Genomic DNA, 19,280 nt, shown 5'->3' with positions numbered 1-19,280 from the left:
ATACATTGACACTAGGTTCAGAGAAATGACTCCACTAGAGGACTCGTTTTCTCTGAATGTTGAAAATATTCTGTTGTTCAATTCAGGTAGTGTGTTGCGGGTCTTTGTATCTGCACCACACCAACACAATGTCATGCTTTGTCTAGAGCCTGCCCATTTTCTTCATGAAGGATCCTTTGAGTTAGGATGAACACCTAAGGTCAGTCTTGATAAACCAGGATTGATTCAAAACAGTGTTGGGTTTCACATCCAAAAAAAAGCTCCTCTGTTTTGGATCCAGCATCAGAAAACCTCCTGTTTATTCGTACTGCTTGAGAAACTTTGGGTGAAGGTTCCATTTTTAAATCAACAAAACCACTAACTTTTTTTGGAATTGGTTGTAAACTATCCAGAGCTCCTAAGAGGCAATCTTGTGTCCTAAAAGCACAGCTTTGTGTTTATGAAGACAACACACTTAAGAGGAAATAGTGAAGATCTGACTTGTAGTACAGCAGTAGATACTCTTCTGTTTCAGGTTCCTCAGCAATGACCAGCAGCTTGGCATCAGCTAGAGTCCTACAGATGGCAAAGGTACCTTAGGATTTGTACTGTTTAAAGTGCTGACTACAGCAGAGGCTGTAAATAAGCCAGAATAGATTTATGAACAGGTACCGTATGTCATTGCAAGGTAGTTCACAGAACCATTAGATACAGTTCCATGGACAGAGAAAGGTGGATAATGCTAGAGATAGAAGCTGAAATATAGATACAGATAGGGTGAGAGTGGGAAAGTATTGGGTGACTTGTCTATTTATTATTGAGTCAGAGATTTATGCTGCACTTTGTTTCAATGGTGATGGAGTGTTGATACGTGAGTCAATAAAACAAAAAGTTTAATTTACCACATTCCTCTGTTATTCTTTAAGTGTTTCTTTTACTAACTGAAAGACTAACATAGTGGTTCACAGAAAGCTTATAATTAAACTGGCATGAAGAATTGCAGTGATCCATTTCTGTCTCTCATATATGCACTATGGATGTTCATGTTTCAGAAATCTTTAGCAACAGTAGAATTTCATAGCTTACAGATGTATAAGCATTTTCCATCAATTTTCTATAAAGAAATATGTAAAATAATCATATATACTGTATATACTGTATATAATCTATATAAAAATCATAATATATGTTATACATGTTATGCCTTTCTTGTGTGCCTGCCAAAAAAGTGAAGGGTCATGCACGCCTGGGTGCCATGTTTGTGTCTAGATAAGATGATGCACAGCCAGTGCCCCATAGGCTCTGTATACCACTATAATTAGCCCCAGGCGGACGGCTTAATGAGCAGGAGCAAGAACTGTGGAAAGGCTTTGGTTCAGATCATTGCGTTATGTTTATTTCAGTGTGCGGGTTTTAATGCGTGTCTCCAAGGATGACTGGTCAACACTAATTATAGTAACGACCCCCTTACCCTGCCTAAATAACAGTCATCTATGCCACAGTTAGTCCTTTTATTCAAGAGCTATATATATTCAAAGCTGAAAATGACAGCCAAAGGAGTCTTGGTTTGTTTTTAACGGAAGAGTGCAGCTGATAAAACTTACTGTGATGTGTGTGTTTTTGCCACAAGTGAATCTGTTTATCAAGTGAACCTAAACAATGGCCTGTTTCAATGGAGATAGAAATGGAGACATATTTTATTAGTTGGATGTATCTTGTAAATGCACTGTACTGCCTTAGTAATTGTTACTAGGCACATGTAGAACATTAATAATCAAGCACTATAGCACTATAATGTATATTGGAGCTGTGTGGTTCCAACATTCTTCACCCTCTTAATCTGCCACCACCTGCTGTTTTAGCACACCGAGCAGTCAGCAATCAGCTGTGGGCAAAAGGTCATTCCCTCAGAGTCTATTACATCAAATATGCTACAGTAATACTTTTCCCTGTACTCCGTAACAAAAGGCAAGCTACAGGTATGGAACATCCATCCATCACCGGGGACCTGGAGTCTACCCCAGGGGACTGGGGCACAAGGCAGCTGATGGCCTGGACAGGATGCAAGCTCATCTCAGGGCACAATCACAAATTTACAGACAATTTAGAGACTACAACACATGTCTTTGGACTGAAAAGGGAAGAACAGGTCAACTCTGCATACCGGGGTGGAATTAAACCCCCAACCCTGGTGGTAAAAGGCTAATATGGGAATATCAGGGAAATGTGTTTATAAGTCAATAAAGAGTATCATTGAAGATCAAGGGTGGAAGCACTGTAGCATTTGGCACTTGGGTGACATAGTGTATTTAGCAGACAGAATGGAAGAACATGAAAAAGACATGACTGATATCATGTTTTTTTTTCAGGCATTGCACATGCTTATCTCTAATAATAAACTCATAACTAATAAGCACCTACTACATCTGTATGTGGCATTGTAAGAGTCTGCTTAAGTTTTATCCTGAAGTCGGCTCACCAAACCACTGCACTGAAATTATTCAAACACTGACAGTAGATTATCTACTCACAGTCTCACAGTCTCCTTCGGTTGAAAGTTATAAGACACTGGGCTGAAGCAGGTAACATTACTTGTTAAGGCTTTTATTACTAGAGCTGTTTGCCTTCGAAAATTGCAAGGCTGGAGTCTATGTGGTTGTGTGCACTTAAGCTTGTGGTGTTCTGGTGGTTGTTTGGTGTGGGCTTTGAGTTTTCTGCTGAAGGGATCTGACACAGCACGCTGACTGTCAAAACTATGTCATCGCCTTAGTGCATAACCATGTGACAAAAACTACACAACAATAACAACATTCAATAAAATACCATCCACTATCAAACCATCTGAACTCAGCATCTCTCTGACCTTTTTATCACTGTAATTCTCTTTTCCATTATAAGGGTTACGATTATATGAGATCTCTGTGATTAAATATACGTTACATAATGGTTGCTATAACATGCCAGTGAATTGCTGATGAATTATATTTTTCCTTTCATCCTAAATGATGATGTATTTCTTTTACAGATGTTACTAGTAATTACTAGTGGATGTGAGAATCAGAAAACACAGACAGCTCAAACACAGAGTGTAAGAGCTGCTCTATTTGTGTTGGTTTGTTTTTTTTAGTTTGCTTTGCCAGAAAGGATCACAGGGCATCTTGTTACAGAAAAACTGGGATTCTACAGGACACAAGTTAGTTAACTCAAATGAGCATTCATCCTTAATAAATGCTTGATCATGATTACAAACAACAGTCCTGTGTACCAATCTTTATTTATTTATTTATTTTTAAGGGGGGGGGGGGGGAATCATTTCTGTTTAGGTCACACCCTCTTCAGGTTTAAATCCAGATAGAGTTCCAGCATTGAATTATACCCCGTGTTTTCATAGACAGGTTATTGTGTTTTCTATACTTTTCAAGGTTGCTGACCTTTCTGGCTTCACTGGAAGGTGCTTTCCTTACAGCTATACAAAGAGGCATTACTAGTTTCTCCAAACACAAAAGCTTTATTGAACACAACCCTCAGCTTAGGCTCATTGGTCTGCCTTATCAGCTGTCATGAGAAATGCTAGGAAACTCTGAGTCGTGTCATTCTTTTTCCTGATATGTCTTGTAGAGAGAGAAAAAAGCTTTAATGGAAAACCTTCACTTATGTGATGAAGTTAGTTTTCTAAGGGGAAATGTAATATATGGGCATGAAAACAGAAATAAACAAAAAACATGCTTCTTTTGTATTCCTCTAATCAAATAAATCTTGATTTCAGGATTCAGACTTCAGGATGTTAGGTGTATTGTTATGACATATGGGTATGTATTATTCGGCATTTTATTTGTGGCAGGGATCGAGATAATGTATTGAGTGTTTTTAATAGTGGTTCTTAATCGGTTTTCTTTAAAACCCCTCTGTTGTGGCACAGCTGCATAATTGATGAACAGGTAGTGCTTACCGTGGTGATTGATGGCCTTTTCTGTAAGCAAACAGCAGTGAGTTTAACCAGCTGAAAAATACAGGTGAGAACAGAAAATAGGGCCAGGCTGACTACACCATACAAAGTTGAGTCTTCTTCCTGATTCTTCTACACAAATCATATTTCTGAAGTCTGACATAGAATATTCTACACATTCCATATCTTTAGTTATACAGTAGGACTGTGAGACAAACCCTAATGTCCATTTCATATCCATTGCATGAACTTCTGTTTGTAATAACGCTACAGTGTAAGTGACTCAGGTTGATACCATAAAGGTCAGACTGTCTGCACAGGCAACTTGAGACAGAAATTTCCAGAGAGAAATCCAATTAAATCATTACGTCATAGGGCAGCAACACAGCCACAGCATTCTTAGTCCATTTTTCTGAATTTAGGCGTCATCATTGTGGTGCAGAATTGAGCTTTGAAATGCCGCACCCTTTCACTCTGAGCTCTTTTGTCTTGTCTTGCCATGCCTCAACAAGACCCTTCATTACGCTCCACACCTAGTAGTGTATTTTTCTTTGGGTGGAGAGAACATCAGAGCCCAAATATTGCAGCAATGGATGACCTATGTAACCCATAAACCTAACCATAAACGTCTCCCTAACCACAACAGCAACTCTAAAATGAACTCTAACCAATACATTATAATAAACCTCAGCCCTAACCTGAGACTCAATATGTTGAGACTAAATTAAATCATTTCACATTTGATTCATTGCAACTGCATGCGATCCTTTTTGGAATAAAAACCTATATACACACTTACACAAAATTTAGATAAACACAGAGAGGAACTGGGACTTTCTGACTAAGGTCTAACCACACAGACTTCCTCTCTCCTCCACGTCATTTGATCAGTAATCGGAGCACGTTGCCCAGGTTGCTCAACAAAAGCACAGTGTGGAATCACTGTTTCCGTTTAGAGAGCTTCACACACTGTGGTTCAATGGGAGTTAAGCGTTAATGTATTTCTTTTATAAAAATCACAACACAAACCTGAGGTCACATTGACACTTTAGGCAAGTAATTATATTCCGTTTGAAATGCAAGTGTACAGCTCTGTTATATCTGTTACTGTATATGGTATTTTCTCAGTTCACATTTAATTTTAGATATACACCTGTATAACCTGTATAAATCTGGATAGATTTTTTAAGAGGTTAAACATTTTTTCAGCTTTATGAGTGATTTCTGTTACTGCTTATATACCACATGAAGGCATTCCAGGCACAAATGTTCTAGATCGCTCAGACATTGTGCAAGTCTCTTGTGCACAACATAATGATGCAACTTTCAAAGGTTCCTACATTGTAAAGTGAACTTACTGAAATTAAATCTGACATTCTATGTCATTTGTCATGTCCAAACATTAAGATAAAGGTGCAAGAAACGTTTTTTTAGAGTTTCGATCCATGGGTTTTTATCCAATTTTTCCACAATAAATGGAATAACAATTTTCCACCACAAACATCCTTTCACGTAATGGTAGCTTTTACGAAAGGATTTTTAGCTCTCTGTGGAAGCAACAAAAATGGTTAATGATCTTTTAGTTAAAAGGTGTCATAGACTGGAACCATAAACTGAAACTTATATGGAATCACTATGGAATTACACCAAATAACCTTATCTTGCACTTAGCAGGATCTTCTACAACACGTTTGTATGCTTTTATAAAAAAAAAAAAAAAAGCTTTTGGGTGCAAGATGACACCCATTTGCTTTCCATTTAATAACAAAAGTTATATTTGTATTTTCAAGTACAGACACTATTTGAGGTAAATACGCTGCACATGTGGTTTTGTAATTTTTTTAATGGATGATACTTTAAAGCATAAAAGTGATATTATAGTATTATCCACGCACTTTCCCAGCAAATATTTTATGTCCTGTCTTCCACTGCTTTGTAAAACTATAGCAGTTTCATATGTCTAGCTGAGCCTAATGGATGAGAGAGAGACAGTATTGCAGTGGGCACGGGGAGCACGGAATCCTCAGGAGATCTCTCTCTCTTTCTTTCTCCCTCATCCATCAGAGGAGGCGGACAGTGGAAGTTATGATGGTGCTCTCTGCTTGCCCTGGGTCGCTCTGAGGCTTGGATAAGGCCCCTAACCTCCCACCCCATTCACATAGAGCCTACAGCTGAGCCTAGCCAGTAATTGTAGACATCAATAAAGCTTTCACATCATATCTTTTCCCCTCTCTCTCACCCAGCTAGGATGGGTCGAGGACATCATAATTTAATTGAGGAGAAAATGGGACTGAGGCTGAAATAATATCTATATTACCCACATAGCTGGGAGGATGATGAGGGAGAAGCTGTCCAGTTTGCAACAGCCAATGAATTCTGTTTCTTTCTTTATGGTCCAGCCTCCCAATTTCCTTGCAGTGATCTGCTGTAAGGAAAGGAAATGGATCTATAACTCATTTACTCTGACCACCAATGCATGGTCAGAGAAGAGCTTCAGATTCATAGAAACCTACATCTGCATTCGAAAGGTGCTGAGGACATGGTCATTATTAAGAATGATGTGCTCATCGTTAAGAATTAACACCATGTTTTTGTCCCTTAGTTCATTTCCTTTTGTCTGTGACATGTTCATTTGAACCAAATCTATATACTGTAGTATGAATTATTAAAAGACATTAAAGTTACTGAGAAATTGCCACTGACCTAAAATGGAATGCCAGTGTGGTCTGGATTGCTAAAATGTTTCAGCAGAGAAGGTTCTTCCTACAAAAGCTGATGAATGTCCATCCTGTCACAGGGGCAGACTGAACAAGCTGCATCGCTCCATTAGCTCAGCTGAAAAGGTAAGTAGAAACCTGTCCACCCTCAGGATTTGTTCACTTCCACAGCCAGGAAGCAAACATAAAGAAAAACCATCAACCTCTCACACCTCCAGTAGATGTTTCAGATCAATGTCTGTCAACACCCATAACAGCTTCTTTTCACATATGTAACCAAGCTCTTCACTGAAATGACAGGAACTGTTTAAGTACATGGCTCATCAAATGTTAGTTATATTTTTAAAATCCATCTTTCCTACTCCAATAAAATGTAAACATATTGTAGCCAATTCAGGGTTAAAGAATTGCGAGTGTAAATGAGGCACACAGAAAAAGACAATATACCTCTACATCTCTCTGTGCAGAGTAGATAAATCCACACCTGTTTAATTCTGCTTAAAGGTTTAACATGCCAGTGAACAATAGCAATGGATTTAAATCAGAATTGTTACATGACCTTGAAATCTAAAATCTATTTTGCTCTCTTAAAATGTAGTTGCATGGCCTGCAGAACTAAAACAACCTTTATGAATACAGTCTGCCATTATAGAACGCACAAATACTCAGAAACAGACATTCATACTGACCCATCTGCCTGAAATATGCTCATCTTCATCATTAAAGGGCTGCTTATTGTAAAATAAAAAGCCTGCAGTGCCACACTCCCTGAGGGTATTAGAACAGAGTTTGACATTAACTGCATTCCTCCAGACTCCTCTGGAATTATTGATTTTTCTCATAAAGCATGCGTTTGATTAAGAGAGTAGGATTTAGACATGAAATTCAAATTTAGATGAGCTTCAGAGGGCACCACATCTGCTCGTGAATTTTAATGTGAATAAGGAACGAGAGAGAGAGAGAGAGAGAGAGAGAGAGAGAGAGAGAGAGAGAGAGAGAGAGAGAGTGAGAGAGAAAACAGTCAAATCGGAGACTCTCTGTAATGAAGTACCATCATCCAAAAGAAAAAGATTACTGATATCGCTGCTCGCTTCCCTCAGCACTTCTGATCAGAAATAAGTACAGGCTTTGCTAAACAAACCTTGCACTCCTACTGCTTAAAAACTGCTATTTGTGTAATTATGGATGTCCTTGAGACAAATAATAGATGCCCAACTTATGTTTACTTTAGAAAGCTAGCTTTGTTGGTTTCAATGTTAGCATTGAATTGGACTCGATAAAACCATATGGCTACACCAGATGGTTAGGAGCTTTTGAGCTCTGAAACCTTCAGTAGACTTTATTTTTGCATTACTGTGTCATGGTTATTAAGGTAAGGTTGCTGTGTTTAAACACTGCGTACATGGTACAGTAGTAGTTTACTACTAGTAATAATTAACTACACCATGGTGTAATCATACTGTAAGTTTCAAACTGCTGCTTGCTTAGTGAAGAAGCTATTTTAAAATCATAAAATTGATATTTTATATTGTTCTTTAGTTTCCTAAACATATATTAAGGGATTTTTTTTTTCAAAATAAATCAAATAATCAACAAAAAGATTTTAGATTTTTAAATCTGGATCCGACACCATGCCCTGGGTTTCAGTGCGTCCGAGCTTTTTTTCATAATTTGTTTTGTTTTATTCATATTCTTAGAAAAATACTGTATGTATGTATCATCCCAAATCACAAGGTACCCAACTAGTGTTTAAAAAATCACTTAAACTTTTAAAATCTTAGTAGCCTGTATAGGACAACAGTACAAGTGCGTTATTATAAAGTATGAGCCAATCACAGGGGCCAAGAGAATCTCTGCTGCTGATTATTACTCCCAAAAAGACATTTATATTATAAATACTAGTAATGTGTCAACAATGTGTCAAAAGCTGACAACTTTCAGCTTTACTTTTACACTCACCATTAGCTGTTAGCTCTTACAAAATATTGGCAGTGACACTTCCAAAAAATTTTATATATTTTTTTCTTGAATAAGGAAACTTTACATATGTTCTATAAATCAATTTAGGTTGTATTATTACCATAGAAATAACACAAATTTTATATAAAGCAGGTTAATTATAAACCTTTAGTTGGAACTACTGTAGTAAAAGCATGTGTATTTCCAGCTGTTTTATTTATTTATCTATTTATTTATTTATTTATTTATTTGCTTTGTACATATAAAGACCATCAATGTTTACATAATAAGCTGAATAAAAAAGATGAAAATGTTGCTTTCATGACAGACAAATTAACAGACAAATTAACAACACAATAGTGTTACTAAACCTAGACATTAGACCTCTTTAGTCCACTGTGATTACTGAATATACTGTAGAATTCTTTATTATATAGATATTAATTTCTGTAAAGTTCAGCATGGTGCGCACTTCTTTACCAGAATACAGCACTAATATTAAGATGTGCCAATAGAATTACCAAGAAATGTACCATTTTCCATGATAGATAAGAATGTATATCTACATCTTTAGTCTCATTACACAGGCTTCTGCGAACAAGGGCAAAGGCTGATGGTCAAGACTGGATACTTATTAGGTTGTATTGTAAAATGGATGCTCTAATTAAAGCCTGTCAGTACTGATTTTGGCCGTTGTCGCTGGATGACAGACCCGAGGCCAGGAGGTGGATTACAGAGAAAATGAAGGAGGAACTAGACACTTTACGGAGGTTTCTTAATTTAAATTTTGTTCTTAATTTCTTAACTCTGTAGCTCACATTTAAATTACTTGTGCTCACAAATCCATGTCACATTAAATTCTTTTTGTGGTCCCAATACAAACACAATCGGTGTAATAAGAAATGAAAATACTGTACATGTGAATGTGAAGTTCTGTCATTTTACATCATCTGCTATTATTACAGATTATTTTACAGTGATCAGTGGATTCAGTGGAAACAGTGTATTTAAAGTCACAATGGTTCAACTTTCCCTGAGAGACAAATCCTGAGTTCCCTTTAACACTTACTAGGCCTTTATAGTCCTGAGTGTAGGATTCCTCACTGCGCATTAAACCCATAGGCATGGTTACTTTGTGCCACATGTTCAGCACATCAAAGCTTGGTGTGTTTCATCAGACAAATAATCATTCAGCATGTTATGTCTCCTTAGTGAATTACACCAAAATCAATTTACAGTAATGTGTAATACTGGGAGCCTACGGATACAATGATACAGTACTGTTACAGTAATAATATGCAGTCAGCAGTAATTTACTGGTATTTATGCAGCACAAAACTGGTCAATAGACTCATTTGGAACAATGTTTATGCTCACAGTTTCTGTGAAATTAATATTTAATATTTATTGATAAAAGAGGGTTCATGCCCAGGATTCCTGGGATAAACTCCGGATCCAAGGTGAGCCTGATCTGGATAAAGCAGATAATGAAAGTACGTGAGTGAAGATGGTTCAAAGTGATTATATATATGAATGACCAGGGACTGAGCACTGAAATGTGATCTGCACTCTGTCAAATTTTCTGTTCACCATCTAATGTAACCCTGACTTCAGGCTTCATTCAGTCTAAAGAATATTCACATTTTTGTTTTTCCGTCGCAGAACATCATGCACAAATATTTGCACGGTTATCTATACCTAGGAACTATTTAGACTAGCCAGTGCACTTATTGTTATGTTTCTGAGAGGTGCAAAGAAATCAGAGAACAATAGGAAATCAACATACACAAAGGGAGAACAAATGAATCTCAACATAGACAGTAACCCAAGCTGAGGATCAAAAGAGGCATCCAGTGACTGGCAATGGTACTGTCACCATGCCTTTTTTCATTTTGGTTTAAGTAAAAATATAAAATATATCTGTTGTATCTATCTATCTATCTATCTATCTATCTATCTATCTATCTATCTATCTATCTATCTATCTATCTATCTATCTATCTATCTATCTATCTATCTTGATATAAGGCTTAAATAGGTTCATGCAAAAATGTTTGGTCGATAATTTTCACTAAATTACATTTGAACTTAATAAAGCATCTCTAAACACCGAAATTACGTTAAAGAGCATTATAAAACAGTTTAGTATTTTATAATCAAATATTTCTCTGCAGTATTTTTGAGAAACATTTATAGCTGGAGGTCTAGGATTTAGACATTACTGTAAATTATTCAATCTTTGGCTATCAGTTCCTTGAGTAAAACATTTCAGGTGAAAAATGTCTGAACATGTTTGTGGATTTGAGTAGATCTCAGTGGCATTATTGTTGACCACCAACAAGTCTAGTCTTTCTTGTTACTTAGACAGCCAGGAAATGGGCCTTGATTTCCTGATCATTTACGGGTAAGTAACGTCTCTGTATTATAAACAGGAAGGATTCTTTTATAGAAAAACTATTTTAGACATTTGCTGTCTAACATTCAACCGCTTGATCTTGAGATATCTCAGAAGTAACTCAGATAGACACACAGACAGACAGAAAGATGGGATGGACCCACAAACATATCGCCGCCACCATCTTATAGACAAGACATAAAAATATGATCCAGAAAGATTTACCTCTTGCGGTTATATCATTACATTTTTATTTGCAGTGGCAGTATTGAACTAATCTGTCACAGAGAATAGGTATAAAAAATTATGTCTTGTAGTAATGAATATTGGTTGTGTGTATTTGGAGTCAGTACACCAGACAATGTGTACAATGTCTCTCTCTCTCTCTCTCTCTCTCTCTCTCTCTCTCTCTCTCTCTCTCTCTCTCTCTCTCTCTCTCTCTCTCTCTGTCTCTCTCTCTCTGTCTCTCTCTCTCTCTGTCTCTCTCTCTCTCTGTCTCTCTCTCTCTCTCTCTGTCTGTCTGTCTGCCTACTCATGCATCAGAAAGATTCTCCTATTTCTCCCAAAGATGTCATGGACAAAAGGGTCCAAATCAGTTTGCTCTCCTGAAAAACAAATCAATTTTTATAAACCTGAAGGTTGCTGGTCAATAAAATTGTTAGAAAACCTTTTGAAGAAGCAGAGAAATATACTCTAATACATCCATTTTTGGCAAGCCAGGCCACAGTATGTATAAAAAGCTGCGAGTTAATAATAATGTATCAATAGCCTTGTTCTACTTTTTACCTGAAAACCAGAATAAGAATAGCATTGAGATATTTGGGGTATAGGTGTATAGACAGTGTGTTTTTAAACTGGAAGATTATAACTTTTTATCATTTTGGAATATTTGCAAGAAATCTAGTACAATTTTTGTTATAAGTTTTGTTATAGATGTTTTATTTGTGACTTCAACATTATTAAGTAAAAGAATTTGATATTACACTGTGGAGATTATGTCACTAAAACAAATACCCTCGCATGTGAAAACATGCCTGGCAATAAAGCTGATTCTGTTTCTGATTCTGATATTTCAAAACACTTCGTTTCCAACAATAATAAAAAAATGTTAAGAAACATTTTTGTACTTTTAGCAAAAAAAGCAAATTATATAACATGAATGAATGAATGAATGAGTGAATCAAAGCCTTTATTTTCATTGTATTTACTGCATACAATAAAATTAGGAGCACAGAAGATCATATTATTATGGTTTACTGCTTTTCTGAGTATTTTTTATGTAGAAACATTTAATTGAATTTTTAAGCTTTTAATTCGGCTTTGCGGATTTAATAGCATCTTAGAAGACTTTTGCATATTTTGTAAATAGTCTAATTAGAATTGAGTTGTACATATAATCACACTGTAAAATATGTTGCTCTCTATTTAATTAAAGTCATGTTAATTTGTTTGATTTTTCTTGGTCATGAACTACGATAATATCCAACTTTCCCTTTCATATAATCTGATTTATTTCTTTTGCTATTAAAAAATCCAAAAAGACATTTCAAGCTCTCATTAGATTATATTCATCTGCATTATTTCCCTTGATATCAGAGTTCATCACCAAGCTAAAATTTCATCAGAGTCTTATGTGCTAGTGGTCTCAGCAGGCTCTGTTTTGTTTGTGTTCAGGCAAATGGGATTCATTCGAGAACAGAATAAATGAAAGTCAGCCCATAAATAACAACAATAAAGCTTTAGAGATGAAGAGTGAAATTAAAACTACTCTAACTATGATGGTAGTGTACTTGGATAATGGCTTGTTGTTATTTGGTGTAGGAGCCTTTAAAGAGGAGGATGGTAGGGAGGAGAGGACACGAGAGGAAGTGGGCACGAGACCCCAGGTAATAATCATTATTCAGTGCAGTGGGACAAAAGATTATTATGTCAGAAGGTGCAAAATTTGTCCTGGTGTCCCAGACTTTGTGTTATAACGACTTCACACTACATCTCACTACAGTACGATCCTGTTTGTTCATTTAATACAGTCTGGTTTTGGGGGACATCACATCCTGTGTGAAAGCCCTGAGATCTCCAGTGAAGCCTGGCATCTGTCGGATCCTTTAGCAGATTGGAGTACAGTGTCTTAATAGGAAACAAACTTTAACACATGTTGGCCAATAGAATTTTAACATGTAATTTAATGTCTATTGGGTTAATAGATTTCCTTCACTGGGCATCAGTAAGTGAGTGAGCAGGTGGGTTTTGCAAAGAAAAATCACATTTATCGAACAGTGTGGTCTTCACATAGTTCCTCATAATTTAATTAAACTGGAGCAGTTTATGAAAGAACGGAATCATGACTATTAAACAAAAATTTGATGATCACATTTGATATTGTGATGACATGTATCTGCAATGTGGACCTTGATATAATTTTGTTCCTACACTGCTCTTTACAGTAAATTTTTAATGTTAAATGCTAAGTGCTTGAGCCTGAAATGACTTCAGAGACATCAGTACCATCAATCTGTAATAATTAGCCCATGTTTTATTCTCGACTGAGAACATTTTAAACATACTGTACATGTTTCATTTCTTTCTTCATGATTGGAAGAAAAATGTAATCAGCAGATCTCTTTAATTTGTAAAATGCCTTGAGGCAGCCTTTTATCCTGAGTTTCTGATGTTTCCTGTGAGGCCAATAGGAGTTCAAGGGCGAGCACTCATCTTGGTTCATCTTTAAACATTTTACCTATGTGTGCCAGTGTTGTGCTGAGAAATGGCTGCTTGATTCCATTACACTTTCATTACAGCTGTAGTTAATGGCTGTGTCACAGTCTATTAGCTGCATTCATCTTTCCTGTGATGTACCACAAGACACCAGGGCACAGCACAAAGACAAATAGCTGTGACTTGGGGCAAGAGCATTACACTTCAAAAAAAAAAATTACACAGCAGGACAGCCTTGGTGTTTCACGATCCACTAAAAGATATTTTTCCGTTTGGTGTAGCAGCACCATCCATGACCAACATATTACAATATGAACGTTCGATTTAAAAACAATATGGCGGAACAGAGGGGAACACAGATTAAACACAATGGCCCAGGGCCTCCTCTGCCTTGTTTTAATCTGACTGGTTTGCACTGCACCTTCACACATTCATTTCTAAAGGGCTCCTGTGGTTTTCCAGTTGCCAACACTAATCTATTTAAAAATGCTTTTAGAGGCCCCATCATTGCTATATCCTTTCACAATGTATGAGCTGCTGATCAATAAACAATGGAGCATCAACATGACGGATGGTAATCAGTAAACCACCGGGGACTGACGTGAAAGAAAAACGCTGAGACGATCCTTTTCCATGAAACAGATATCACTCAAGCGGCTGTTATAACTTCATATCGAGATCTATAATTTACAAGCGCCATGAAAACTGATATTGGGAGGGAGCTCTGTCATGCCATTAGCACTCAGTGCACCACACCATCCTGCTCAGTGTACACAAACACTTTAGCGGCACTCGGGGAGCAACATGCGGCAGCGGCGGCGTCGCTTCATCGCCCCATGAGTTGCAGTACCCAGAAAATTACATTGTCACTTAAACATTAATGAAGATGAGTGCACAAGCCTGGTTTGATCTTATTTAATTAATATTTATTCCCTGTCAGACCTCATTACAGATTGTATTAAGTTGTATCTTCCATTGGTGTGCTGCTGACCCCAGACAGAAGGCAACGTTAAAATTTGTCCACACTTTTGTAGCTTGTTCATAAAACATCAATGTATAACAAGCTAATGGGACCAATTAAAGGAGTTGTAGTAAACATTTCCCCGAGTGTTCAGTGACATTCTGTGTGCAGCGTGAAGCCATTTATTTTGGGTGGTAAGTGCTGTAATAAATCATAACATGCATAACTTGATTACATTTGTTAGAATGATTAGTCACCCTGTTGCAATGAATACTGCAATGCTCATCTTTCTAAAAATATCTGGGGTGAAATCTCAGCAATTCCAGCAGTTTTACTGCTTACTCTAGCGAATCCTTCACAAACACCATAATATTTACCATAGTTTGTATTCTTCATGTTCACCCAATACGCACACTGTAAAGGAATGCTGTACATTTACTGTATGCATATTTATAATTATTTATTACTTTACAGGATTGGATTATAATCAATGCATTGATTTACACTGAAATAACAGGACATGCAATGCATAGTGGGATATCTCCCGTTGAGATTTTATGTGGAAGTGAGCATGATAAACATTCTCTTGGCATCAACATCAGAAAATAATTTTGTTCCCTTTGTGTCAGAAAGTTTTTTAGATGAAAACTAAACTTTTGCAAATTTATATGCTGCTAAAAACTTAATCTTTAATACAGAGTTAATTCAATAATATCGTTGAGTTAATCACTGCAGTCTACTAGAGTGAATTAGTGGCTCAGAAGGTTATGAGTTTAAATCCCCGGTATTGCCAAGCTGCTATAGTTGGGGTCTGAGAGAAAGACCCATAAACTTCAACTGTGAGCTATGCTGGAAAAATGTATAAGCCAATACATTGGGTTCTATTTTTACATTCTATAGTTAGAGTACATACATTACTGCAATTACATTAATATGAAGTACATAAAGTAATACACTGTAACACATTTTACACATTTTATGTATTAGTATTAGTAAGCATGTATATTATTATATTTACTGTATATTTACTTTGCTGCCAATAAATTGCTGTAACAATACAAGGTCCTAACCCTGGTCCAGGAGAGATCCTTTCGCTATTCAACCCATTTTAACTCACAAAAGTTTGTTAAGAAGCTGATTCATTGAATCAATTATGTTAGAGCATGAAAAACACTAAAATGTACAAAACAGGAGCTGCTTCATGACAAGGGCTGAAACTCTGTGATCGAAATCCATCTTTTTTTTTTTTTTACCTTTAATCATAATCAGTGTAAAGTGTACAAATCATACCCTGCTGTTGAAAGCTCAGCGTTTCTGTGTATTTAGCTAGTCATTACGTAAGCTTAATATATACAGGCTCTGAGTTGTTTCTCAGAATATTCAAGCTCATTTAGCACATTTGACACCATCTTGGTGTAGAGTAATTGAACATATCTCACCCTCACACGTGTTAATAAGCACATCCACACATGCTTTCATTTTGTTCTTAAAACCGGTTGCTTGAAATATTGTTTATCGCCAAACATTTTAATGAGCCCCCGAGGCACTGGGTTCTCAGTGCATTAAGAGAGCTGATCCCAAAGCAAGCGCTATACTTCATTAGCCATGTATTTCAGCGAGCATTTAGGCAAGTCGGTGGAAAATATCTCAGTGTATCAGTATAAGCCCTACAAATTACAAGTGTTAATGACCAAGGTAAATATACGCACTCCTATGAGCTACACACTAGATTTTATTGAGTAATACTGCACCATGTGGTTTGTAGAAACATTTAAATGATACACATCTCTTCAAACATGATGCAGCATGCAGAAGTGTTCGAGCTCTGAAAGCATGAATAAACACATTTATAGATTTTATGTGCTTATTGAATAAATTAAAATAACAAATCTGGTTGCCAGAAATGAAATTACAGGAAAGTCAAGTAATAACACACTAGTTTTCTTTCTTGTTCCCTTAGACAGAAAAAACATATGTTAACTATTTAAACTCCCCAAAAAAATATTCCCTGTACTCCAACTACATATCTTTCAGATGGCCTTCATTGTAATCTACAGATAATTCATCAATTTTATATTTTATATATCAATATATTATAGTTGGGTGCCACGTTTCCTGGTGGTCCAGCTGCAGGAACCTCTGATCTTGTTGCCGTGGCCAAGGTTCGATTTCCATGGATCAAATCAAGATGATGAAGAGTTAACTCTCAGTCCTGGTCCCAAGCCCAGATAAAAATGGGAGTGTTGTGTCAGGAAGGGCATCCGGCATAAAACATGCCAAATCAAATATGCGGACCAGAGGAACTACTGTGGTGACCCCGGGCAGGGAGCAGCTTAAAGAAGAACAACAACAGCATAGTAAAGTTGTGTGCTATGAGTTAATTTTGATGTATCTAATTACATATACTCTCAGTGTGTGCTAAAGCCCTATACCTATTGTGAGGTCCTACTCACACTCAATTTCCTGCCTTCCTCTTCCCCTTGAGGTGTCGTGTTCTATTTCATGCTGTCATTGATGTAAGCTGGGAGGCCATGACACTTTGCTGGCATGACGGCGATCCTGCTGCCTCTCAGCAATATCCTATCATTCTTCCTTCCCCATTATATCCCCATTCAACTCCACACAGTCATGGCAGAACATGCAGAACAACAGCATCACTCGTGCCATTTCTTTGGAAGACATAAATATAGTGGTTCCTTCGACAGAGTCGCATCACCTGAGCACCTGAGTTATTCATCTATTAATTTAGTGGAACAAGCCTGATCTTTTAGGTTGTGTGTGTGTATGTGTGTGTGCGTGTGTGTGTGTCTGTGTGTGTTTCTGTGTAGGTGTGTGTCGGTGTATGTGTGTGTATCTGTATATGTGTATGTGTGTGTGTATTTGTGTGTGTGTCTGTGTATGTGTGTTTGTTTGTATGTGTCTGTGTATGTATGTATGTATGTATGTATGTATGTATGTATGTATGTATGTATGTGTGTGTTGGGGTGTCTCTGACAATTTTTACCTTGTTGAGACAGTTGCCTATTTGTCCTTCCCCACCAAAAACAGCAGTATTTTAAAAAATATCAGCTATAAGGTTTTTTGGCTAACTGAGGTTAAGCTTATTGTTAGAGTCACACTCTCAGAAATAAAGGCTTGTCCTTGTTTCCTAGGTAGTATCATCAAGGGTACATCTTTTGTCCTTTACTTTTTTTTTTACCTTGAAATGTAAATACAGTATGGCTTTAAAAAAGAATAATTGAACCTAAAAGACCCACACATGTATCCCTAAAGCTTTACCCTAACAAATGACTTAAATGTACATAAGCGTGTATCCTTTCCCAGGTAAAAGATACACAATAAAGGTACAAAGCTGCCCCCTAGATGATAACACTCTGGTGACTGGGAGCATAGCCCAGTACCTTTATTTCTGTGTGTGTAGGTTTAAGCAAAGCATTAATAATTGTCAGTTGAAGGTCCTCAGTAAGGCAAACGTGTTTGCTTGTGTGTGTGTGTGTGTGTGTGTGTGTGTGTGTGTGTGTGTGTGTGTGTGTGTGTGTGTGTGTGTGTGTGTGTGTGTGTGTGTGTGTGTGTGTGTGTGTGTGTGTGTGTGTGTGTGTGTGTGTGTGTGTGTGTTTCGATTCACAATTCACCTCTAGCTCATAATCAAACTCATAATTTGACACTATGACAGAACTTACGCATAAAAAAACAGATCTCACAGAAGCCATTTATATCCTTAGGCTATGAAAAAATGACACAGCAGAATTGAAGAGGGAGTTGAGTGTCCCAATACCAATGATTCCATCTTAGAACTGTACAATGTAACGCAGAACCAGCAAGTTCAATTATCTGGCGTTCCTCCAGATCTGATGGGATGAGGCATATGTGCACAGAGGCAATAGATTGAAAACAATCTGGGCTTTAATCTGCAGGGCTATCAGAGCCATGATCAGTAATTACTACTGACTGTCAATTTAGCACTTGCTTACAGGTCCAGGATGAAGCCCAGTGTTTCACACATACACATACACACATACACACACGCACGCACGCATGCACACACACACCACACACACACACACTTAGACCTATAACTTCAGCAACTTTAGTTCTCTCCTGCCCATACACACACACATTTTGCTCAGATTTGGTCTCAGTTATATTTTTAGGTTGCAGTGACCCTCTGTGTGATGCGATGTTTCCCCTTTATCACATCCTCAAGGTTTTCATTTTTGATTTCTTGGTGCATAAAAATAAACTAGATTAAGGCAGTTTTATCATGCACCTGGAATCCAGTAACTGAATATATAAGCCTGTCTTTACTCCTGTCTTTTCTCTAACCAATCATGTGCTAGAATTCTGTAGTATATGAAGTAATATATCTGTGATCTTAGATCAGTTTGCTGCTTGAATCGCTCTTGTATCAGATTCAGTCAGATTACACACACAAACTCACACACACTCTGTATGTATGGCTTAATAAACACCTTTCTGATTGCACTTCAAGTCATTTCTTTATCTGATAATGACCTGATAGAACATGACAAACTGCTTAAGCATTTCTCTAACACATTATATGGTTTGTGGTCTACTGACCCTTTGGATGTTTGCTTTGTAAAATTGAGC

This window comes from Tachysurus fulvidraco, chromosome 8, assembly GCF_022655615.1.
Source record: "Tachysurus fulvidraco isolate hzauxx_2018 chromosome 8, HZAU_PFXX_2.0, whole genome shotgun sequence".
In the NCBI taxonomy this organism is placed as follows: Eukaryota; Metazoa; Chordata; class Actinopteri; order Siluriformes; family Bagridae; genus Tachysurus; species Tachysurus fulvidraco.
The sequence above is the reverse complement of the archived record's forward strand: the minus strand, read 5'-3'. Positions refer to the sequence as shown.